We start from the raw sequence: 27,379 nt of genomic DNA on the forward strand, positions 1-27,379 counted from the left end.
TTTTTTTTTTTTTTTTTTTTGGCATATAACCATAACTTGATTTTTAATGCTGAGAACAAGCATAAAAGATCTAAATTATATATCCTAACTTGTTATACGATTACACTTAGATAAAGCAAACTTTGTAATACTAAAGACATAGTTTTTAAGGTTTGAAATAATTTTCAAAGCAAAAACTTCAAACATCCAACTTCTAACACAAATGCGAAACACTTTATATTAGCTCTACATACAATAGTAATAAATAATTACCTAGGTTTGAAATATTTTTTCATGAATATAAATAAACAGGTATTTAATGTTCTGATGTCATTTTCAGGAACAACATGCATGAATAGATTCACATAAACTCTACATTAAATAATAGCTACATTATTTGAAAGAGTATTAATGCTATTAGTCAATATACAAAACACTTTCTTCAAAATTAGAAAAACTCCATATATTAGAATCAAACTTGTGATTAAATTCACATCAATTATGCATTTGGACATGGCAGATACAATCTGAAAAGGGCCTAATTGATTTAAGTGAATAACCGCAGCCTTGTGTCAAATGATATAAAAACCCTTTACATTCAAATTTTGTCAGAATCATACAACATTTTTTATAATAATTCTATTTACATCAGAGTTCCATTATTACCTACATTTGAAATTACCAACATATTTATAAATAAGGAGGATAACAGTTTTCTGATTTTATTCTCAGAAACATAATGTGCATTAATAGATTCATATACGCTGAATCTTGAACACACTAATTTAATGAACCTTAATGCCATTAACTAATTTCCAAAAAATTTTCTTCAATACAGCAAAAAATCATGAAACACTCAGATCAAAGCAGAATCAAATTTGTGATTGAATTCACATAAATCATGCATTTGAACATGGCACATACAATTTGAAAAGAAACGACATTGTTTCGACTGCTATAAAGGCCCTTATATCCAGATTTTACTCGAATCATGAAACATTTTTCAAAAGTTATTATTACTTGTATTAGAAATATACCTTCATGAATAGAAATAAGCAAGCAATCATTTTTTTTTTTTTTTTTTTTTTTTTTTACTTCACTCTAAGAAACATCATGTAAATAAATAAATTTTTATTAACAAACATTTTAAACTATAAATATACTACTTTGAGGGATTTTTAATTCTATAAAGTTATAACAAAAACACTGTTTTTCAGTAGCAAAAAGCATTTTAAACACCACGATTTTACAATAATTATATATATGATTAAGTTGACATTAACTAATTATTTTAAACTAGACATAAACTTTTGAAAAGGGCCTTATGACTTAAGTAAATAATTGCAGTATGTATTTTTATAGATACAAAGGACTTAAATAACTAGATTTTCATTTAAAAATACGGTACAATTCCGTTATAGGGACCGCAAAAAAATCACCAAAACTATTGTTGATGCCAAAATAATTATGGTAACCTTAACTTAAGAAAAGCATAATAATAAAAAATAACTATCTAAGAGTATTATTTTAATTTAGATGAAAGTTTACTTTCATATAATACACTTTATTATTATAATTTAATATAAACAAACGGCTAATTCTAACTGTAAGAAAGCATTATTGTAACTATCTAAGATTATTAATTTAAGTTGATGGAAGGTTAACTTCATATATTACACTTTTTGTTAATTTAATTTATTAAAAAAAAGGGTTAAAAATAAGTGAAATTAAACGGGAGGCATAAAATTTTTAAGATCCTGCAACATCGCAGAAAAAATTTCAGTTCTTTTTTCTTTTTTTTTTTTGTTGTGCAAATGTCTATACATAAACTCGGACAAATAAGAATTGAAATGTGCCCCGATGGTGTTTATTATGCCACTTAGCACTGCTCGACAGTCGCTGTATCGTTTGCGTATGGTCCCCGTTTCGGGGTCCACAAAATTCTAGTTGTGGTTGACAGTAAAATGTTCAATGCCGATATATCGCAGTTCATCCAACTTATATGATTTCTAGCAGTCAGTATACACAATGCTTCCTTCTGTGACATTTTCCTTTATGATGTTCGAACATGAGTGGCCGAGCGATAAAGTCGCTGAACACTGGTAGTTCGGTCTGAGGTTTGAATCCCGCAAACGGGCTGGCTGTATGGACAATTTAATGGTTTTCTCTATGTGTAACGTGTATACAAGCCAGTTTCCCTTAGAAAGTCCTCCACGTAGGCCTGTCTTCCCTTAGGGAGATAGCCCTCGAGGCTTTGCTCTAATCACATAAACCAAACCAAACCTTTATGATGTTCTATAAGGTTTTCACCGATCGATCTGGAATAGCGACTAAAACATTCTTTTGATTCTCTGCACAATCCACCGAAAACCCATTGTGGCAGAAGAAGACGTCCAATGTTATTCTTGCTTCTACTGAAAAGGCTTTTGTCTGCTTCATAATTTTTTCCACATCCACCGAATTTCAACTTAGGCTGAGAAATTAAAGCTATGGCACACACCTCACGCATATCTTCCAGTCTACAGTTGTATTGTGGTTCATCTTCAGTTGGAGTTCACAAAATTCAATAGATGTCACCTCCTGATACCAAAAATAGGTGAGCCTGCCTATCAGTTATAAGGAAGGGGATTTTCGTTCCTTCGATCGAATATCTGACTTCTTAATCCTTTCTTCAGAATACAGGTTCATTCCTGCACCTCCATTTCGCTATTGAGTTACCGCTAAAGCATAATTTCATCTCGTGGTTTTTCGATCATAATATTCTATAATGAATGATGTCTTTTCTTTGGAAAAATTATATTGCAGACATTTTGTCATTGGGCAATTCCCAAATTGTTAGATCCATATCATTATCAAAAAAGAATAAAAAAAATAAACCAGTATTCCAATGGTGACTTACAAATATTCCCCCCCCCCCAACGGCGGGCCTTCGGCTTGGCCACAACTAAGGCCAGGTGGTGGTTGGTGGTCACTTTATTATGGAGGCACCTAATAAACCAATAGGGGTGTGCGGAAAAATCTATGAAGGAACCAGCAGTTATAACCATGCCTTCTCCGGAATTCGAGCCTAGGCCTTGTCGTATCGCAGTCAGCTTCCCTAATCAATATATCGTGTGGGCAATGACTTACAAATATAGAACTATTTAAATTTACGTGGTGTGAAATCACCGCTTTCGTTAGATTTTGCGCATATATTTTTGCTGCAATTTGCTACGGCCCCTATAATGGAATTATACCACAAAATAGTACTTTTATTTGAATTGTGATGTTTTATACGATAAATAACACCAAGATTGAAAAATTCTTAAGCATACAAGTCTTGCACAATGAAAATATTTAAATTACCTTTGCAAACCTAACTTAACATACTATGTCACTTTATGTTTCTCTTTATATAAGTAATGTACAATTTTCATTATTTATAATATAATAAATTATGTTGATTTAGGGCCACTTTAACCCTGCAAGAAGTATAAATGTATACTTAAAACAAACAGTTTAAGAAATTGTGATTTTAAACATAGCATTAAGAAAATATCATCCAAATATAAAAAAAGTTGCTTTTTACTGATTCTTGAATTTTTTCAGTTTCGTTTCATTTCTTTCAAGTGAATTTGAAGGAATGTTTTGTACATAATTGTTCAAACATATATTTAGAAATCCTAACGACACTCATGTTTATTATCTTGTACAGCAAATTACATTCACAGCATCTTTTATTAATACGTACATACTATATTACAAAAATAACTGAGATGAGCCTCAGTTATTTTTGTAAGAAGCTGATGGTGTAGATGAAATGCTTTTCGTACTTTTCAGATATAATAGTCTGGAAAAGTAAATATGCAACTGATATCAATGCCACCATATTTTCTGCTGGGTTTTTGAAACCTCCCAAATTTTACAGTATCAATATATACATAATTTGTTTCCACTAATGTTCCATTTTTTCCACCAAGATGCAGAAATCTATGCAAGCACTTTAGTTAGTTTCAATATTACTTGCACAATAAACAGCAATTGTATGTGAAAACTTCTGCAACAGTGTCTGAAACTGCAACCAATTTCACCGACCATTGGAAATAATTTCATTGATTAATACTTTTATGAACTTCTTTTACATCTGAAACTTCTGTAATAAACTGTTTTAGAGAGATGTATCGATAGGAATTAGAATGAAGCTGAAGAATAGACTTCAATTAAATTTTTTTTTCTTTTATATTCCAGGATTTGCTGTACTGAAATATAGTAACTGCCTTCAGACATCTGATGAAAATCTGTACTCAAATTTGTGAGTTTGAAATTTACACGTTAAAATTAATTTTGACCTAATTATTAAAAGTTCTTAATTCTATCGATGATAGCATATATAGTGTGAAAAAGAGCAAAAAATATTTCCTTGGGTAAACATTTGAAATGACTTTTTATATTATCGTTGTTATTAATCTGAATGATAACACCTACGCTAATTCAAATGAAACGCGAAACGCTGGCGAGAAATTACAATATGTTTACCATCATTTGTTGGCGATAAAAAGAAACAGCGCATGCGCAGTTCGTTCAAAAGATTTTCTCATAGGGAGCCGTTCACAGCCATCCCTGTTTTGAGCCGCTAGAGGTTAGAATACCTCCTTGTTGTGAAGTCAGCATTCGGCAATGGCGGTCGAAAAGAATGGTAAAGTCGCAAAGAATACTGTTTGTTCGTGGATTGGCATTTGTGACTGAATCCATCGAAGTTACTAATTATTTGAAGAAAGTAAGTGAATATTTTATATTTTCAGTGTTTAATACTCGTACTTTCTTCACCTATATAAAATTTTATAAATAGCGTCTGTGTAGTAAATGTGATTTTCCATGTGTTGTTCTTTTGTGTACGTGCCTAATGATTCATTTTCAGGATTTGGTACTGTTAAATTTTGCACTAGTCTGTTTCTTACTGTTTGTGTCACTCCTTTTTGTATGTGTCTCACCTTTTTATAGTTATATTATTTTTACTCAAACGTTTTAATATTTATCTTAAAGCATACTGTAATTAACCACGGAATAGCTTTTAATGGAAAAAGAAAGGCAATATTAACATGACTAATTGGAAATGTTATCTACCTTATGCCAAAAAATAAAGCATGTAACTTTCATTTATTTATGAAATTCAAAATTTTTTATTTGCTTAGTGTTTTCCCTAAAAATAATTTAATTTCTTATTTTTGAATTTAGTTTTATAAATTTGCTTTAATATATAATCTTTAACTCAAAGATATTGTGCTATTAAAAAAGGAAATTTTATGCCATAGAAACACAGGTACTTTGTTCCGAATCTGTGTTCATTTTTTTTTTTTTTTTATATATATATATATATACTGAATTTTTATGCACTTGTAATTACTGAAATATATCCTTTCATGAATAATAAGTAAGTCCTAAGACCTTTCATGAATGCATTTCTTTTTTGTTTGTTTGATTTTGTTGTTTTAAAAGATCTGCCATAGTTAAAGAAAGAAAAAGTAAGAATGCTTTACTTTCAGTTTTGAATAAATTTATTACTTTTTAGTGCAGCTTCAAGTTTCTCTAAACATAATTTTCGAAGTCAAAACTTGATAGTTATGTTGATTATTAGACTTGCATGAAAAAATTTATTGAAAAATTAGTATTTGATCTAAAATACCTTAAATTATTTAAATTATATTTTACTAAATCATGTATTTTGATATAACTAGATAGTTAAAAAAAATTAAAATTGTAAATGTGCAGAAATGCTTATATAAAACCAAGAAATTGTTTATATTTTTGTTGCTTTTTCCCTTGTAAATTAATTGTATATATATATTACAGTCTGGGGAGTCAGCACCCTGCTGAATTGTAGTAAACGAGACGTCCAATCTACTAGACCATCAAAGATGCAGATTTGGATTTTCTATTTCATAGTTATTGAAATCATAATGGTATGTTTGTTTAAATTAGTACTGTTTATGAATGTGATAAAAATAAATTCTGATAAGCTAAGAAATGATTTATTTTCTATTAATTATGAACTGTAAATAATGTAATCAATTTTCTTCATAGTATTTATTAAACATTTTTTTTTTAAAAAAAGGGAGGTAGTCTTTTTATACAATTCTTGCAGAGATACCAAGAAATAAAACATTTCAGGAATTTTCACTCAATATATCTTGATGTGTAAAATCGTCTTGTTCAACGCCATATTACTTTTTCACAGGAAAGTAATTTTATTGATCTAACATCTGCATAAATCAAACGTTTTTAAGAATGATTACAGTTTCTAACTTAAAATTTTCAGATTTAGAAAATGTATGTTTAATGTAGCATTAGTTTTCCATGGAATAGAAAAGGTTTTCAAAATGTTCAGTTGTTAGAGGGAAATAATATAAATGAGATTGTTCTGATACAGTTTCAGCTGGAAATGAAACTGAATTTTCGGATAGTGAAGATTTCATTTAAGAATTCTAATAAAACTGATTAATGTAAATCCTCTGCATTTAAAAATTCTAATAAAACTGATTATTGTAAATCCTCTGCATTTAAAAATTCTAATAAAACTGATTAATGTAAATCCTATGATTCATGTAGGTATTCTTCTGTTAGCAGGACCAGATTCAGAAATGTGTGTTTATATGCATGCATTTTTAAATGTAGGTGCTCATGTGTGCATGTGTATATTCTTTATGTATGTATGTATATACTTATACACATACATGCGCATACATGCATATACACATGCTTACATATCTACAGTGGAACACATGCTTACATATCTACAGTGGAGATACGAGTTTAATTCGTTCCAACATTCAACTGGTATAGCGAATTTCTCGTATCTAGAAACAAGCTTCCCCATTGAAAATAATGGAAATTCAGTTAACCCATTCCACACCCCAAAAAATATCAACATTTTAATATCAAGTCAATTTTTCCTAATAAATAACACTGGTAAATAATATAACAATAGTTTAACTTTGTTACCAACATTTTAACTCCTTCTCATTAATCCACACTAACAACAGCTTCTCAACATCTAGGAGTATTTTTATGGTGCTTGGAAGCAACGATAATTCCTTTGGCTACATCAGGTTTCTTAATTTCTTCCTGCTTCTTCAGAATACAGTCAAAAGTCGTTAATTCGGACACACATAATCCGGAATGATAAATAATCCGGACCTCAAAGCTACAAACTTTCTGTGCATGCGTCGCGTTCATGCATGCGCACAGGCGTTTACGAGAGCGCGTAAGACCCTTACGGCTGCGAATATGTTTGTGCGCATGCGCGTTTAATGTCTAACGGAGTTATACGAAGCTAAAGTTATCTAATTCAGTTAATGTTGCAGATTGCGTTGTTCCTTAATCTTCGAATTGGATCCAGCTTATTATTTTTTGCAGACTGTTAGAGCAATTTTATAAAAGTAAGCTTGAACTTTCGATTATGTCAAATAGAATTTCCGATATATATTTACTACAAAGCGAAAGTATGTTTTGAAATCCGAAATCTGTTTATCAATTTCACGCTGCTATGCGGCAGAGGGGCAGAAACGTCATTATTAGATTATGATAGATTAGAAAGATTATGTCAAATAAAATTTCCGATATATATTTACTAATTTGTAATTTGTATCTACAAAGCGAAAGTATGTTTTGAAATCTGAAATCTGTTTATCAATTTCACGCGGCGGATTGGAAGTTAATCTGTCAGCACTATCCTTATCTTCAGGGCAGATGTTTTTATTTTATTTGGTTTATAATTCCGTACTAAGTGTAGTATTTTATCTCGATGTACTCCGTCTTTGATATGATTTAAATCAAGTTCCTCGTCATTATAATTCGCTTCCGATAGTGAAGAAAGTGACCCAGAGGTTATTGAAAACGAAAACATTTCGATTGACAAATTAGTCGGTATTCTCAACACAGCAATTATAGGACTTGAACAGCGGAACTTTGTAACTAAACAAGAAATTATGTCTGTTTAATAGAATTAAAGAGAAAGTATTATCACATGAAACGAAGCAACTTACATTGAAGGAAATGTTTAATAAAGTAAACAAATAAATATTAAGCTTTCTCTTTTTGTAAATTTTGATACCCTTTAGATCATAATTGTTCTTTATTTCATAAATTACGGTTTCATATTTTTAATTTTGTAATTTCTGCATGCCATCTTACCAGATTTAAACTGATGATCTATAATCCGGAATCGCTGAAGTCCCCAGGAGTCCGGATTAACGACTTTTGACTGTAGTATAGATTTTCGATGTTGAAAGGCCGCAAGTCTTCGCCAATTCCGTCACCATGCTTATGTTTATCTATGATTTCTTTCTAGATATCGACGGCCATGGCCTCCTTATTTTTCTTTGCAGCACTATCTGAGGCAACAATCTTCTTGCGAGGCATCTTGAAATAATTATTTTCACGTTAAATGTCAAAACAATTAACTTACAAGTGCACAAACACGTATATAAAAGAACACTGAGTGATCTGACTAGGGGATTCCCCGAGTTGAGCCAGATAGGGAAATGGTGCCACCCATACCAACAGCCTGGCTCATTGCTCGTTACTCGATTCAACTCTAGTTTATTGTGTTAATGATGTTTTGCTGTAACAAATATGAATTTTTTGTTTAAGTATAATAATTTAAAATGTTTTTTCTAGAGAATGAAGTACTGCCACTAAGGTAAAGCTTGCAAGGTAATTTTCTATTCTACATTAACTCAATCTTTATGTCCTGTTACAGATATATTGGCAGAAATAATGAAAACCTGACATTCAAAAAGAAAAATAATAACATTGAATGTAGTATATTAGATGGTTAACTGTGGTTTGGCAGCTCATTAATAATCTTACACATATTGAGTACGAATAACTTTGACAATTACCGGTATTTTCAATAGTATAAAATTAGGCAAGAAAGCAGCTTTAGCTTAGGACCGATTTTAAATACAACTCTCTTACCAATATTGGTTTGACGAAGGTAAAATATAATTGAATTTAATAAGTTGGAAATACTGTCTGTCTTTCCACGAGTTAAAAAATAATTTCAAATAAAATTTCTTTTTTCAGTTTTTCATGTTATTTGTTTAATGTTATTGTAATCTGATTTATCATATTTAGTCACATATTCCATCCCTCTTTGCACTATAGTATATAATTCAAAGGACTTATCAGTTTCAGCAATATATTTTTTTACCAGTATACATTTTTACCATAACTCTGTTTCTAAATCATATCCTGAAAAATTAAGGAGTAAAGTACACAAAGAAGGAAAATATGCAAGTAAATAATGGCATTTTGTGTTGTTTATGTGTCTAATATTTGTACTAGATTGTAAAAGTTATAAAATTCTATTAGCTTTTTTAAATTGAGATGCTTCTTTGCACCCAAATGGTTAAAGCCCTAGTGTGACTTTGGTACTTTGATCTAACTTCTATTCCTAATAAATAATCCAGCTGCATACAGTTTACTCAATTTCTGCCATGTGTAAGGTAAACAATATTAGCTTTTTTTAAATATATCTTTTACAACTATTCCATCAGGTAGATTTCTTTCATATTTTGCCTTAATTGAGTCATCCTGCTAATTAAGAATTTATTAAAGTTAATATGTTAAGTTTTTGTGTGTATAATTCATTTTAAGTATGTGCAAGCAAATGCATACGTTAACAGTTACGTAGAATTATGTTTTGGGTATCAAATTCAGAAATTTTGGGGCTGTTTTTAGAAGATTTATTAGTGATTTATACTATATTAATATTGGTAAAAAAATTCTGTGGCTTTTATATGAGAGTCTATATTTTAAAATAGCTGCATAATATGGTAGAGGTAAAAAGCTTTATGTGGATCATAAATTAATATGTGGCAATTTTTCATTTATTTAATAAAGAAAATATTCAAGCCACAATTAAAATTTTTTCACTGGATTATTTGCATACAAAGTTTGCAGCAAATATTTCCTGCAACAGAAGTGACAATTTTTATTTTGCCAAGACAGGAAATTTAGTTAGTGAAAGCAGTAACCCTATTTTGAGATGTTAAACAGGAAGGCAAATTTTTGAATTTAAATTGATTTTTGAAGGAAGACTTCATTTAGTCTGGCTATCATTCTACGTGCCTCTTAACTTTTTTATGGTATTTAATTTTATTGTTATTCAGCTTTCTGTTTGCTTAGAATGCACATGAACGTAGACTTGAAATATTTTATATTGCAAACTGAGATGCCATTGTTATCATAATTAAAGATTTTTGCTCTGATTTTGGAGGAATTTACGGATAATACTTTTGATTGTGTATTGGTTTCTGGTTTATTGAAATGTGTAAAATAGCCTGTTAATGCATATACGTATGTTAATGACATGTATATGTGTATGAAGTATTCTGTTATATGTATATAGTGTTGTGATTAGTTTTCTGCTTACTCTTTATTTAAGAAAAAGTTATCTGTAAGAAAGCAAATATTCTTTACTATATGTAGGAGTAAAATTGAAAAGGCTAATGCAATATAATTAATACAAAATTAAGTTTTTTCTCATGTACTTAAATACAAACATAGCTACTAAAGACTTTCTCAACCTTGCAGTTCTAAACAAATCTTAAGTATTTTTTACTTGAAATTATAGGCATTGTGTAAGGTATATAATTGAAGCTTACTCTGTGATAGTATGAAATTAAATTTTTAATTACTGAAATGTAAATTTTTAAATATGAAATACTCAGTGCATTTTATATGCATCTTTTAATACTTCAACTATATTTAAAAACTGAAAACATCTGAAGTGTGAAATTATTACAGATTTTTCTTTTTCTTGTTTAGGAGCTGTTCTCAAAACATTGGGTGACAAAGCATTCACTTTTACAAAAATTGAGCAGGATATTAGAGACAGCGAACTATAGAACAAATATAGCGAAGCTGCATGAAGTCTATGTTGAATTTTATTATTGAAAAAAATATGCTCTTCAGATTTAATGTTAGTTTTTATTGTTTAACAGTAATTGCAGTTTTCGAATACCTGTAAAATAAACCTAATTCTTAAATTAATTTCATGTGTATTTCTTTTGCAACTATTACAGTTCATAATACTTCAAACAACTTGAAATTTTATACTTGTTAATTTATGTGGGATATGTTCATAATAATTTTATAATTTAAATAACTCATTGTTATCATATGAGCATAATCTAAAATGCACAGCATTTGACAACAAATTAATAAAAAATTAGCAAACTTCTAATTGCTTTCTTTTGTCCAGTTGCCTCTTTTTAAATCATTTAATACCATAAAGCTATTTGATGAAAAAAAAATAACTGGCATGTCCACATCAACATATACATTTATAATGATGTTATAGAAAAAGTCACATGAGATAAATATTTAAAAACTTCAATATTCCTAAACAAATTAACTTTTTAAAATTTTATCTGGTATATAAGATAAAATAAAGAACATATTTAGGTAATTTTGAATTTCCATAATTTTATGTACTTATTTATGAAATAAACAGTTACATTGTAAAAGGGAACTTTTTAAAAATACCTCAATAAAGCATTTCTTTTGTAGAGGTGAACTTTTAGTACTGATCTAATATATTTATAAGATTTTAAACTGAGAAAGACAACAATAATAGATTACAATACATTGCAAGATTGACTCATAAATGTAAAATTTTTACATATCATAATTATGTGTGTAATTAAAACAGAAGTTACTCGATTAACTTGCATGCAAATTAATATTTCCTTTAACATGTTTGGGATAAACTGAATTTTAAACAGGATTTGGAAAAGAATAGAAGTTAACAATGTACTACTAATGTATGTTTTAAAATGCGTAAAATTAACGGCATGTTAATATGTCCTTATATACAATGTGAACTGTTATTTTAAATGTTAAGAAATACTGTGATATGGTAAAGGTGAAAATAATGCCAAAAATTTTAAACTTATTCGTGGGACTGAAAAAAAGAGAAAAGTATTGTGAATATGTATTAAAGGTTGAATGAATGTAGTTAGGCTCTCTGACGCTACACTTCAGAGTTAGCCACTTTCAGAATAGTACCTCAGGGCTGGAAGGAACCAGATTTGAATAAAAGCTCCTGTTTAGATGCAGTACAGATGAAAAATTGGGTGTCCATGGAGCTGCTATTGTAAAAACAAATTTTTTTTAAAAAAATTTCTAGTTTCTAGTGAGAAATGTTTGTAAAAGATTGGCCTCGCGTTAGATTCTAGAGCTAAAAGTTTTCAACAAGGTCGTTTTAGACCTCAGTTTCAAACTAATTAACTCTGGCGGGAAATATGTAAGGATCTTAAGTTTTACTAACGTTTATTTTATTTTAAATCTTTACTATCACTTCTTATTTTCTACTTCCGACCAGAATTAAAAGTCAAAATTAAATCAAAATTATGATGTCCATTATTTTGATTAACTTATTTATGCAAATTTGTCTGGCGAACGCCAAGTACTTAAGTTGTGGCTTTTTGCCAAGCGAGAGAGAGGAAGGAGTTAGTAGAAGCAGGCCGCTTGCCTTAGCAGTTTTACTCGGTTGCTGGTTGCCTTCCAGGCCAGAGGTTTAACCTCTTAATAATTTTAAACGTATTGTAGTGTTAACAGCCTTCTGTACTACATACGGCTTCCTGTTAATATACGGCCAATCTTCCACGTAGGCCCTTGTTTATTATTCCAAAGTTAAGTTAGAGTTTAGTTAATATTTTTATATTCTTACGTTCAGACCACAAGTGGTTGGTCTCTGTATTTCGAAGTCAGGAAATTATTGTAAAGAGTGAAAAATAAAGGGTTTCGTATACCCTTCCTGTGTATCTTGTCTACTTCCCACATTTATTGAACGTAGCTTTAGTAAGCTGCCTGTTCCGAGTCAGGTTCTTGAATGTTCCCCAAGCAAGTAAGGCGGAACACTGAACCTGATAATGAGAGCAAATGGAGTTTGAATTGAGGAAACTCGAAATTGAATCTCGTGTTCGACTAACACAAACTCCACCAACAAATGAAAATGGACATCATAATTTTGATTTAATTAAGCTTATACCCAAATTCAATTTAAGACACGATGATATTGTGATTTATTTACCCTTATTTGAAAGACAAGCTAAAAGGACAAAGATTGATCCTAAAGATTGGGTTTCACGTTTATTGACTTTAATGCCATCTGAAATCATTCAATTAATTGGTAGGGAATCTAAAGAAAATTTTGAAGTTTATGAGTACATTAAGGCCATTTTATTGAAGAGATTTAAATTAAATTCTGAAAGCTTTAGAAAAAAATTTGTGATGCACCAAAAGAACGCTGAAAAATCATGGAGAGATTTTTGCTACGAAATTACAAGTTATTTTGAAGAATGGATCAATGGTCTTGAAATCACAAATTTTGCCGCGTTAAAAGACTTGATTATTACTGACCAAATTAAGAAAAGTAAGAGACCATCTTCTTGACGACTGGGCGAAGTTCGTTTCTCCAAACAAATTAGCTGATAAACTTGACGAATATGACAGTGTTCGTAATATCTCAAAACGGACTGGTGGTAATCCATCAACAGACAGAACTAATAAAAAATGGCAACCTCGTTCTCCACTTCCAGAAAGAGCTTTCAGAAATAAATCGCTGTCCGCTGAAAACACGCCAAGAGTGTACCCATCCCGTAAGAGTGACGAACCACAAAAGCCTAGTTTCAAACTAACTTGCTATAATTGTGGAAAAGAAGGTCATACATCTAAGTTATGTACCAAAAATCGGATACCAAGAAGTGATTCTGCAACAGCACAAAACAACTTAATACAAACACAAGCACCCCTCACAGAAAAAGAAAAACCAGAAGTGCGAACTGCCAAGATCTGTATTCCTGTCTCAAAATCAGTGGACGTGTCTAGAAGTGTGCTGTTTCAAAAAAGCTAGTTACCGACTTGCTATTGAGTTCTTCAGCTTATGAAACACTCTGTGGAAATATCGAACTGTGGAACAGTGATCGTCATTGGGATGCATCCCCCTTAGAGTACAAAGAAACAGATGATAAACCCTCACCAGTTGAAGACAATACTACAAATTTGGCTGTTGTTAATCAGATTTCCCAAGAAAACATAGAGTCTCTGAAAACAACGAACAGAGTAAGACTAGAATTCAAGACACATCAAGAACAAGACGAAACTCCGAAAAAATGCTTTGAATGGGCAAATAAAAATCAAAATTCATATACTTTCGATGATGGCATATTACTTCATTCCGAATATATCTGTGGTGAAAACATTAAGCAAGTTGTGTTACCTTTAGAAAAAAGAAGGGAAGTCATAAGAATGGCACACGAAATCCCTCTTGCCGGCCACCTCGGTGAGAAAAAGACAATTCAACGAATCAAGTACTCATTCTTTTGGCCTACTATTAAGCAAGATGTTAAAAAATTCTGTGAAAGTTGTAAAGAATGCCAATTGAGGAGAACAGTTACGTACAAAGATCGAATCCCAATTCAACCTATTGTTAGACCGGAAACAGCCTTTGAAGTATGGAGCGTGGATTGTATCGGGCCATTAGAACCTCCATCCAGGAGAGGTCATCGGTTTGTGATATAAGCAGTTGACCTATGCACCAGATGGGCAGAAGCCACCCCCGTCAAAGACATAAGTGCGAAAACAACATGCAACGTTTTGATGAAGCTCTTTACTCAAACTGGATTTCCAAAAGTCATTTGTTCCGACCAGGGAACTAATTTCACAGCCAAACTCACCCTAGCCTTTGAGAACTTACTTGGTGTGTCTCCACGATTCTCCACTCCAGGACACCCCGAGAGTATGGGTGCTGTCGAGCGTTGGAATAGAACCTTAAAAGAGATGATGAACAAAAATATCCAAGAACATGGCAGAAACTGGGATTTGATTCTTCCCTATCTCCTGTTTGCCCACAGAGAAGTGCCACATAGCACCACTGGTTTGTCTCCCTTCCAGATGATATATGGAAGAATACCACCAGGACCATAATCGTTGCTGAAAAAAATATGGACAGGTGAACGTAGTATTCCAGTTACAGCTTCCCGTTCAATTGAAAATTATCTACAAGACCTTTTAGAAAAATTAAGAAAAGCTCATGACATTGCATCAGCAAATTCCAAAATATCTCAAGAAGAGTACACTTCAAGATACAATTTACGTTCTCAAGAAAAGACTTTCCATGTTGGGGACAAAGTCCTCGTGTTAATGCCATCATCATCACATAAATAGCTCAACACGTGGCAAGGACCAGCTACCGTGATCAAACTTACCAGGCCACAGTCTGCCAAAATCGAAATGGAAAACGGAAGTATTAGAGAACTCCATATAAATAAGTTAAGGCCTTATATTGCTCGTGTAGATCACGTTGGTATCATTTTTGACCAAGATGAAGAGTTTGGAGATATCCATTATGCACCAGCAGATCTTATGAATAAATCTGCTGATGATATCTGGACCCATTTACAAAATTTGAAAGGCGACTTAAAATATTACCAACGGGAAGGACTATTTAAAGTACTAAAATCTTATGTAGATGTTTTCAGTAGCAAACCTGGTTAAGCCAATGTTGATGGTCATGACATCAAGGTTACAGAAGAATGTAATCCAAAAAGATTGAGGCCCTACCGTGTTCCTGTTTCACTTCAAGAGGAAGTCGATCGTCAAGTTAAAGAACTGTTAGAATGGAATCTTATAGAACCCAGTGACAGTGACTGGGCACATCCTATAGTATGTGTTGCAAAAAAGAATGGCGGCGTTAGACTTTGCATAGACTTCAAGCTTCTAAATAGCTTCACAGTTCCGGACGCCTATCCGATGAAGATTGCTAAAGATTTACTATTCGAAATAGGGAAAGCCAAATTCATAACAGTTCTCGATTTAACCAAGGGATATTGGCAAATTCCTATGAAAGAAGAAGCTAAACCCTACACAGCATTTATCACTCATTCCGGCCATTACCAATGGAAAGTTCTCCCTTTCGGTTTGAAAAATGCTGGAAGTACCTTCCAAAAATCGATGGATAAGGTGCTTGCAAACCATAAGAACTACTGCCGTTCATATATTGATGATGTGGCAATATTTTCTGAAACTTGGGATGGCCACCTCTATCACATCGACCAAGTGTTTCAGACACTGAGAAACGCAGGTCTAACCTCAAATCTAGAAAAGTGTGATTTTGGAAAGAGTCACGTGAAGTTTCTAGGACATGTAATAGGTTCTGGCACTCACTCTCCAGATCCTGAGAAGGTAGAAGTCATCAGAAATCTGTCTAAGCCTACCACTAAAAAAGAAGTCAGAAGTCTTTTAGGGCTAGCAAGCTACTATAGGGATTATATCCCAAATTTTTCTGAGATTGTTTTACCTCTAACAAACCTTACAAAGAAGAGTGTTCCAAATAATATTCCATGGGACTCTGAAAAAGAAGCAGCTTTCAACAAACTTAAGGAAGAGTTGATTAAAATGCCATCTCTGCATACTCCGGACACCAGCAAGCCCTTTCAACTCTATACGGATGCATCTGCTTTCGCAATTGGAGCGTGTTTTGCTCAAAACGACGAACATGGCAAAGAAATGCCCATAACATTTTTCAGCAAGAAACTAACGCCCTGTCAACAACGATGGTCAACCATCGAACGAGAAGCATTTTGTGTCATCGAAGCCTTGAAAAAATTTGACACATGGATTTTCGGTGCCAAAGTGCAGATTGTGTCTGATCACAATCCCCTCACCTACTTGACCCAAAGCGCCCCTCATGGTGCTAAACTGTCTCGTTGGGCCTTAGCGTTACAACGGTATAACATGACTGTGACATACCGCAAGGAAAGTTCACATGGGAATGCTGATGCTTTGTCAAGGTTAGCAGTTAACTCTTTCTCTCTCAATGAACTCTGAGCAGCATTGTCTCTACGGTGACGAATGTGCTTCTTGTGGGGGGACTTGTAAAGATCATGACTCGTAAAGATCGTGACTTGTAAAGATCATGACTCGTAAAGATCGTGACTTGTAAAGATCATGACTTGTAAAGATCGTGACTTGTAAAGATCGTGACTAAAAGAGAACGTGAAATATAAATAATAGGACAAGAACTTGCATTTTACGATGTGGCAACAAGAGGAGAATTCGGAAGATTTTTTTATATAGTTGTAAGAGTTTTAACTGTAGTAGTTAAGAGTTTAAAATTTTGAAAATTAAGAGCTGCAGCATTTAATTTTTTGGTTCTGTTTTAAAATTCAAATAAAAGTATTTTGTTCATTCTGAAAATTTAGCTTTGTTCTTCCTACAAGGTTCAATATCCATTATATTGAAAGAAGGAAAGGATTTTTACTGCTAGAAATCCCCAGTATCTTTCATTTTAACTGTTGTCATATTAATGTTTAGTTATGAACATGTAAATATATGATTAAGACACAATAACACGCCGAATATGTCATGAATTATGTAAATATATGGTTTTTTAATTAACCTTTGAAAGCATATTTTAATACACTTAAAATTCTGATGAAAGTATATTGTATTATCTTAAGCCTTTGAGTTAACGAAACTGAATTTTAAGTTGGTAAAACGTTAACAGTATTTGTAATCTGAAGCTCTCAAATAACAAATTATAACGTGCATATTATGGTGTAAATTGTTTTGCATTTGTGTTTAGATCTATAGAATATGTTGTGAAAAAAAATTAAGGGTTCAATTTTACTCTCTCTTTATGAAAATGATATGTGTTTAAAGCAATCTTATATATAAGTAATGTGAGGGTGCTAAAATTGATAGGTTGTTATTATAATTTTGGCTTATATCATGGCGTTCTTAGCAAAAGTTAGGAAAGAGGACTTTAAAACCTTGGCTGAAGAGTTATGAGAAAAAAATCAGCCCAGAACTTAGGATATTGGATTTAAGACAGCTGATTATGGGAAATGAATCCTATGAGGAGGAACTAGTGAAAGGTATGTTAGAAAATATCTCTTCAACGAGGCTTGAGAGAGAAAAAGAGAAGCAGGAAAGACTTAGGAAGGAAAAAGAAGAGAGGCAGCTAACGGAAATGGCTCTGTAAATGGTGGAAATGAAGAAAATGGACTTCAGAAAAGCCGTTACGATCTTAAAAAAATGATTCCAAAATTTGATCCTGAAGAGAGCGATGTTAGTTTGTATCTAGTTATGTTTGAGCGCCAAGCCAGACGTGCGAATCTTCACCAATCAGAATGGGTTTCTGTTTAATTCAAAATTTTGCCCACTGGCATAATTCAAATGATTATGCGAGAACCAGAGTAGCAGGCTTATGACTACGCTTATGTAAAAGGGATACTGCTTAAAAGGTTTAAGCTTAGTCCAGAAAAATTTCGCATCAAATTCGTACAATCCCAGAAAGACACTCAAACCACTTGAAGAGATTTTGCTTTTAAATTAAGGAATTATTTTGAAGAATGGATTGCAGGTTTGGAAGTTACAGATTTTGAACTTTTAAAAAATCTCATGATAACAAACCAAATGAAGCGTCGCATAAATGTCGAAGTGCGGCAGCATTTCATTGACGAATGGTCGAAGATAACGACTCCGGATAAATTAGCAGAAATGCTAGAAGAGTATGAAAATGTACGTTAACCTCGGAAGATCTCTCCTGTTCATAGTTCGGACTCACAGCGGGGCAATAAAAACCATTCAAATTCAAGAGAACCGCAAAAGTATCACCTGTCTGGAGGGGAAGATAGAAATGCCTCTGAAAAAAAGGAAAAATCTCCGAAATCAGAATGAGCATCAATTTGATATAAGAAGACCACTTAAGTGTTATTATTAGTGGTTCAACCGAACACTTAAGGCCTCGATGCCCGGAAGTTAACAAGGATTTCAAAACCCCGTTTATTGTAAGTAGGGTGCAGGAGATTGAAGAAGATTGTTTATCCCCGTATCTAACGATGGCTAAAATGAACGGTTTCGATCTCCCAGTTTTGAGAGATACCGGATCATGCATTGAAATAATATGCAACAAATACGTCACTCCTTCGATGCTGACGGGAGAGACTGCCTGGGTAAAACAACCGTTTGATGCGGCCCCAATTACCTTACCCTTAGAACATGTTAAAATAGAAGGAAAATATGGACAGGTAATAACAAAGGCATCGGTTTTCGAAATAAGTTGGATCAAGGTCGGTACTTGTTAGAGAACAGAACGGCTGCGAAAATAGAAGCAGATCAACTGGACAGACTTTCCTTTTAAAGGCCAGTTTACATCTGTCAAAGCTGCTCGTAGCGAGCCGCTCGTCCGGGCGTTTCGAACCGAGTGAACGGACCTGTACTCTGATAGATTGTTTACACCAATCAGAGTGGACTGACAACTCGCCTCCGTTTGTTTACGAAATGGATACCGACGTCGCAGCTTCAGGAAAGAATATGCATTGAACATACTTAAGCTGCAGTGCTTGAAGTCTGCGAAGCAGTTTCAAACGAATTAATTTCTGCTCTTGGGAGGGGGGGGAAAGAAGGAAAAAAAATGGGTACTTGATTGGGTAGCTTGCCGCGATAAATTAGGAGTATCAAATGAACTGTAAGGATCTTAAGTTTTACTAACGTTTATTTTATTTTAAATCTTTAATATCACTTCTTATTTTCTACTTCCGGCCAGAATTAAAAGCGTTAACTTATTTATGCAAAATTTGTCTGGCGAACGCCAAGTACTTAAGTTGTGGCTTTTTGCCAAGCGAGAGAGAGGAAGGAGTTAGTCGAAGCAGGCCGCTTGCCTTAGAAGTTTTACTCGGTTGCTGGTTGCCTTCCAGGCCAGAGGTTTAATCCTCGTGATAATTTTAAACGTATTGTAGTGTTAACAGTTCTCTGTACTACATACGGCTTCCTGTTAATATAAGGCCAATCTTCCACGTTTATTATTCCAAATTTAAGTTAGAGTTTAGTTATATTTTTATATTCTTACGTTCAGACCACAAGTAGTTGGTCTCTGTATTCCGAAGTACGGAAATTATTGTAAAGAGTGAAAAATAAAGGGTTTTGTATACCCTTCCTGTGTATCCTGTCTACTTCCCACATTTTTTGAACATAGCTTTAGTAAGCTCCCTGTTCCGAGTCAGGTCCTTGCATATTCCCAAAGAAAGTAAGGCGGAACATAGAACCTGATAGTGGCGCCCAACGAAGAAGAATAACCATGGCCGAGTTTCAAGAAGAACCTGTGCTGCCTGCAGAAGCGGCTCAGAATCCAGAAATGCCAGCTGCCGCCCTGGAAGGATTTGGTTACATCGTCCAGACCATGCGCGCTTCGATGAAACCAGAAGCAACATTTAATAGAAACTCACCGGTAACCAGTTTTTTGGAAAAATTGGATGACCACTTCATGCTCTACCCCGTGCACGAGTTTCAAAAAGTTACCTTAGCTACCAGCGCTTTGAGGGGTCAAGCGCTTAACTGGTTCAAATGTATAGGCAGAAGTCTCTTGGGTCAAGTAGGAAGTCCCACCTATACTTACGAAAATTTCAAGACTGCTCTAGTAAAAGCCTTCCCTGTCGTAAGGGATCGTTCGAAATTAGAAACGGAACTTTTCAGCATATATCAGCAAAGAATCGAAAATCTCTTAAGCTTTATTTTAAGAAAAATTCACGTCTTCAAACTCTTGTATGGAAACCGTCCGGATCCTGAGATAATTCACGTGATTTTGCCGAGGTTACTTCCCCAAGTGCAAGATTTTATTGAATTAAGAAATACGACTGCACTGGAAAAGTTATTTGAGCTAGCAATCCAGTTTGAAAGTAGAAGAACGGCGGACATTGAAAGAAGACGACAATATCAACAACGAAACCAATTTGGTGCGCCAAGACCACAGCAAAGTCAAGCACACGGCTACGGAAGCAATGCGAATCAGTGGGCAAGGAAACCCGAGCATTCAAAAACAGCCGGCGAACGTCGGCAGTTCAATAGCAACCCAGGAAAAAAGTCTCAAGGCCAGTGGAAAAAGAAGGAAAGCATGGAAACAAAAAAGGATTTAAACTAAAACGGATTTCTGCTGACGGGAGGGTGCGGAAATCCGAAGGCCAAGAAAACCCCTCTTCCTACAAGTTAAATACAGTAATGGTGAAAAATTTGACTCTTCCGAAGATTGAAGTGTTGGTGAATAATATCCCAGCCACCGCACTCCTGGATACCGGCGCGCAGTGTTCCTGTGTGGCAGAAGATTTTTTTAGGAAGTATTTTCGTAAATATCGTATATATAATTCGGATAATACGACAGTGTTAGCTGCGCAAGGAGAAAGATGTAAGTGTATAGGTAAATTACCGCTGTATGTCCGTATCAAGGACGAACAAGTAAAGGTTATGTTTTTCATAGTAAAGAATCTGCAAGCACATATTATCTTAGGAATAGATTTTCTTTCAGAGGCACAAGCAACGCTAGATTTTAATGAAGCGTCCCTTGAGCTGACAATGAAACCAGTTCGTGAAGAAAAGGCTGAACCGCCGATGTTAAACCTTGACCACCTGCCTAATGAAGAGCAACGAAGAATCTGACAAGTGGTAAGTGAATTTGCTTCGTTATTTAGTGATATTCCAGGATTTACTCAGCTTACTAACCATAGTATTGACACCGGAGATTCAATGCCAGTTCGCCACAAAGCATACCGGTATGATAAGAATAAGGAAAAAATTATAGAATGGCATATCACCGATATGCTACGTTAAAAGATCATAACGCCCATCTCAAGTAGTTATGCTAGCCCGGTGGTTTTATGTAAGCAAAATAATGACTATCCATTGACACATCCAAAAAGGTGGAGATTCGCAATTGACTACCGTAAATTAAACTCCATAACTAAATATCCGGTATATCCGTTACCTATTATTGAAGAAATTCTAAGGAACATAACATCCACCAAATATATGACGACTTTAGACTTAACGACTGGTTATTTTCAAATAGGGGTTAGGCCTGAGGACGTGCCTAAGACTGCTTTTATAACCAAGTCTGTCACTTATGCATTTCTGCGTATGCCGTTTGGCCTTTCAGGGGCACCGGCAACATTTCAGCGATGTATGGACATTGTGTTAAGGCCTGTTCTTGGAAAGTCCACATTTATCTATTTAGACGATATCATTATTACTAATGATAATCTCGACCAATATGTACAGGATTTAAGACAGGTGTTTTCTTTATTAAATGAGGCCGGTCTAAAAGTTAATGTCGAAAAGTGCAAATTTGCAGCCCCTGAATTAAAATATTTAGGTTACAAAATATCTCAGAAAGGAATCGAGACAGACGAATCAAAAATAATTGCTGTACAAAAGTATCCGACTCCAAACACGGCGAAGAAGCTCTCTTCGTTTCTAGGACTTTGTTCATATTATAGGTCCTTTATAAAAGATTTTGCAGCTATTGCTGAACCATTGTTAAAATTAAAAAGGAAAAAGGCAAGATTCTCGTGGATGGCCGAAGCCAATAGTGCTTTCGAAAAATTAAAGCAAGCATTAACGCAAGCCCCTGTGTTGAAATTTCCTGAAAAGGATGAGAATTTGGAAATTTCAGCGGATGCTTCTGATTATGCGGTAGGAGCGGTACTTTCACAAAATCAGCAGCCCGTGGCATTTTTTAGCCGAACTTTAATCAAACACAAAGAAACTATTCTGCGACCGAGGGAGACGCACTTGCAGTTCTGTTAGCAGTGCAAAAGTTCCGAGTCTATTTTGGAAAGGCGCCAATAACAGTGTACTCTGATCATGCGGCGGTAACTAGATTGTACTCAGGGAAAAACTTATGCCCAAGGTTAATAAGATGGGCACTCAAGCTACAAGAATATAATCTGGTAATCAAGCATACCCCCGGAAAGGAAAATATCGTAGCAGATGCCCTATCCAGAATAAAAATAGATGAAGAAGGTAATACTGTAAGGGTGGCAATGCTCACAGCATGTACAATAAATTCTCGAGAAACTGTAATAACCGAACTGGGTAAGGATCCTGAGTTTGGAAGCATTTATGAGTATTTAAAGGATCCTGAAAATTTTAGCCACCAAGATATTGTGGCGATAAGAAATAGGGCGGCCCATTACAAACTAATAGATAGTCTATTATTTTATACAAAAACTACGAATTCCAACAACGAATTTCGACCTGTTATCCCAGCTAGTCTTAGATTAAATATCCTGCAGGAGTTGTATGACAGCCCTTTAGCTTCTCATGCTGGTATTCGAAAAACTATCCAACGCGTACGCGAGGCAGTCTATTTTCCTGAACTGCAAAAGTTAACAAGGGCGTATGTCCAGTCCTGCCCAACATGTCAAGCAGTTAATTATATTAATTTCGGCCCGGCCGGGTTTCTTAATAGTATTAAATCCGAATTTCCAAATGAAATAATTGGCATCGATTTATTGGGCCCTTTCCCAAAAAGTCAGTTAAATAAAAGTCGCTATCTCCTTGTTATGGTTGATCATTTTAGTAAGTGGACCGAAATTGTTCCCTTAAAACGAGCCTCCGCGAAATTAGTTACTGATTCTATTTTAAATAAATATATTTTAAAATACGGGGCGCCCCTAAAAGTTATATCGGATAATGGTCCTCAATTTGTAAGTAATGTATTTGAAGACATGTGCCAAAAACTGGGCATACGTCATTTAAAAATGGTCCCGTATCGGACCATTTTTAAATAGCGGAACGGGTCATATAATATATATATAGCGGAACAATATCAAATATAGCGGAACGGGTCAATCAAATATAGCGGAACGGGTCAATAGAAATATAGTGAAAATTACCCGTAGTTATGTTAAAAATTTTCATAAAAGCTGGGATATCTATGTCAATGAATTTGCTTTCGCCCTTAGGACCGCAAAACATGATACAACAGGCAAAACTCCTGCTGAGTTATTTTTAGGCAGAAAGATTATAATTGCCGTTAGATAAATTATTTTATGTTCAACAAAGAGCCCCAGAATTTAAAATGGGTGATATAGAAAAATTAATTAAAGAAGCAAAAAAGAATACTGAAGTAGCACAGAGAAAACAGAAGTTTTATTATGATATGAAACGACGGGGAGTAACTTATAAAGTAGGGGATGAAGTGTTAAAAATTAAGCATTCACTTTCTTCAGCACCAGAAGATAAAACTGCCAAATTTTTGCCACGATTTGAAGGACCATATGCCATAGAAAAAATAACTCACGCTGTAGTGGTGTTCAAAGCCAGAAATGGTGAAACGTGCTCCGCAAACATTGATCAAATAAAACCCTGCTATGATCGTAATAAAATGCAAATTTTCAAAGATCTTTTGAAGGATCCGGCACGGCATACACGGCAGGCACAAGCTCCAGAGGTGGAACAACGTCAAGCACAAGGACAAGCCATTAGGAGGCAGGAGCAATTGAAAAGAAAATTTCCCCGCTGGAAAATTGAAGGTAACAAGAAAAAGAAGCCGTTCCAGCGTCCAGAAAAGAGATCTCACGAACACCCCCAGAATGAAGAAGGGAGAAGTACGACGAATCCAAAGAAAGCCAGGAGAAATAACGACAACTATAACCCGGCTCCCAAACGGAAGATCAACTCATCGGACAGGACTCTCCGCAGCAAATGTCGCCGAACTGCGGAAGGGCCACCAGCGGCGGAGGAAAAGTTACAAGGAAAATTTGAACGGCCAGCAACGAGGTCCAAGCAGGACGCGAAAGAAGTGTGCCGGTTCCGCCAAGACCAGCTGCCATCAAACGGCCAAGACCACAGGCAGAGGCGAAAAAGAAGGTATTCAAGGGTGACCGAACTGGAGGAAAAAGAAAGCTTCTAGAGGAAGGCTATGAAGGGCGAGCCCGCACAAGAAGGAGGATAAATCAAACCAGAATCTGCGCTACCTTCCAGGACTGGACTCAGAAAAGAATGTCCGAATATCACAAAGATAAGTAAAATTTTATGTTACTTTGCAAACTTAAGTTAATCTTTCATTCTTACTGCAAGTGGCAGATTTCAAGAAGTTTTACCTCATGTGAGGTCTACCTTTATCGCCAAAAAGGCGAGAAATGAGTTGTTACCGATTTTGGTATTATGTTTTTCAATTACTCGCGCGTAAAACTAAAGTTGATGTATAATAGGAATGTGTAAATACTTAAATATTGTAAAAGTTATTGTATAAATTTTATTTAAAAACATTCTGGCAAGAAAGAAGTTTTAGTCTGAAAGACTTTTTAAAATGTAGTATTTCAATGTAGAAGAATTGGCACGTGCTCGGAAAAGAATAGAAGTTAACAATGTACTACTAATGTATGTTTTAAAATGCGTAAAATTAACGGCATGTTAATATGTTCTTATATACAATGTGAACTGTTATTTTAAATGTTAAGAAATACTGTGATATGGTAAAAGTGAAAGTAATGCCAAAAAATGTTTTTAGTCGTGTGACTAAAAAGACCAAATTATGGTGAATATGTGTTAAAGGTTGAATGAATGTAGTTAGGCTCTCTGACGCTACACTTCAGAGTTAGCCACTTTCAGAATAGTACCTCAGGGTTTAGAGTTGAAGATAAGGTGTGTTACGAGGTCTTGTCATGTTGAATTTTAACACGTTAGTGTTTTGATTGTAGGAGGCAGTGTTGAACACGTATACATAAACACATTCGTGTTTGGTGTTCTTTTACAACACATGTCAGAGAGCACGGGGAGAGATAATTCAAATAAAGTCATGAATGAAATAAGAATGTTAAGAGAAATATAAATATGCATGTTACTTGCCATTTCATTGTGTAACATTTCATTAAACTTTGTTTTCCTTCCAGAGATCTGGAAGGAACCAGATTTGAATAAAAGCTCCTGTTTAGATGCAGTACAGATGAAAAATTGGGTGTCCATGGAGCTGCTATTGTAAAAACAAATTTTTTTTAAAAAAATTTCTAGTTTCTAGTGAGAAATGTTTGTAAAAGATTGGCCTCGCGTTAGATTCTAGAGCTAAAAGTTTTCAACAAGGTCGTTTTAGACCTCAGTTTCAAACTAATTAACTCTGGCGGGAAATATGTAAGTATCTTAAGTTTTACTAACGTTTATTTTATTTTAAATCTTTACTATCACTTCTTATTTTCTACTTCCGGCCAGAATTAAAAGGGTTAACTTATTTTTGCAAAATTTGTCTGGCGAACGCCAAGTACTTAAGTTGTGGCTTTTTGCCAAGCGAGAGAGAGGAAGCAGTTAGTCGAAGCAGGCCGCTTGCCTTAGAAGTTTTACTCGGTTGCTGGTTGCCTTCCAGGCCAGAGGTTTAATCCTCGTGATAATTTTAAACGTATTGTAGTGTTAACAGTTCTCTGTACTACATACGGCTTCCTGTTAATATAAGGCCAATCTTCCACGTTTATTATTCCAAATTTAAGTTAGAGTTTAGTTATATTTTTATATTATTACGTTCAGACCACAAGTAGTTGGTCTCTGTATTCCGAAGTACGGAAATTATTGTAAAGAGTGAAAAATAAAGGGTTTTGTATACCCTTCCTGTGTATCCTGTCTACTTCCCACATTTATCGAACATAGCTTTAGTAATGTTCCGAGTCAGGTCCTTGCATGTTCCCAAAGAAAGTAAGGCGGAACATAGAACCTGATCGAACTATTAACTGAATTTCGGACGAAAATGTCCAAAGTTACAAAAACACTGCATATCAGATACAAGAATTTAAAAGAAACTCAGTTTGAGAGAAGTTATTTAGTCAACTGTGTTTACTGAAAGTCAAATTAAGAAAGTTTTTCTTCTATATATAACTGTTTATTTACACCTAATTAATCATTTACAAAATAATGTAAAAGTAATAATGTGTTTTATTATTTATTAATAGAAAGAATATATTTATTCATCCAGAATCCACAGAATCAGTAGCTCTCTGTGCATAAATTTATTATGCAGAGTTCTGTCTGGAACTGTGTTATTTCTAGAGAAGAATGCAAAATTAACACATGGAATATTTATTCAAAGCTACCATTAACACGACAGAAGTAAACTGTATGATATCTACCTAATTATTCAGAAAATCTTAAATAAATAAGAAGTAGCAAAAAACTTGGGAGCATTACATATATTACCACAGGTAAAAGAATATATATATTATGACATAGTTCCAAGAGGAAGATATTTATCGCAAATTGTTACTTTTGGATCCTACTGAAATTGTGTTTCTGGACAACACACAAAGTGATATCAACAAAATTAATAATGCGTAAATATAGTGATTATACTTTTAAAATGCTAAAACAGATAGTTTAAGGAGATTAGAATTCATTTAGCATAATTTGTATAAACCTTAATACACCTTCAGTACTTGTACTCACACATCCAAGCTGAACATGTTTCACATCCAAGCTGAATTATAGCCCAGAACGTTTTTATACAAAGCAAGAAATTTAAATATCCCCAATAAAACAGATCTACATATCTTTTTCATAATTTTTATTTTTTTTATTTTTATAGTTTATCATATAT

The 27,379-nt window shown here is 34.0% G+C and overlaps 1 protein-coding gene and 1 long non-coding RNA gene across 2 annotated transcripts in view; one reads left to right on the top strand and one right to left on the bottom strand.

The window, feature by feature from the left end:
• LOC146998210 (tetratricopeptide repeat protein 36) overlaps positions 1 to 27,379 on the bottom strand; it is a 155,211-nt gene that overhangs the window by 44,021 nt on the left and 83,811 nt on the right. The gene's annotated exons all lie outside the window — the stretch shown is intronic.
• Positions 4,509 to 11,013, top strand: LOC146998211 (uncharacterized). Its single transcript, XR_015040374.1, has 3 exons — positions 4,509 to 4,735; positions 5,809 to 5,918; positions 10,789 to 11,013. It is a non-coding gene; the product is annotated as an uncharacterized LOC146998211 (long non-coding RNA).

This window comes from Stegodyphus dumicola, chromosome 3, assembly GCF_044657685.1.
Source record: "Stegodyphus dumicola isolate Sdum_Otavi_A_Nest chromosome 3, ASM4465768v1".
Lineage (NCBI taxonomy): Eukaryota > Metazoa > Arthropoda > Arachnida > Araneae > Eresidae > Stegodyphus > Stegodyphus dumicola.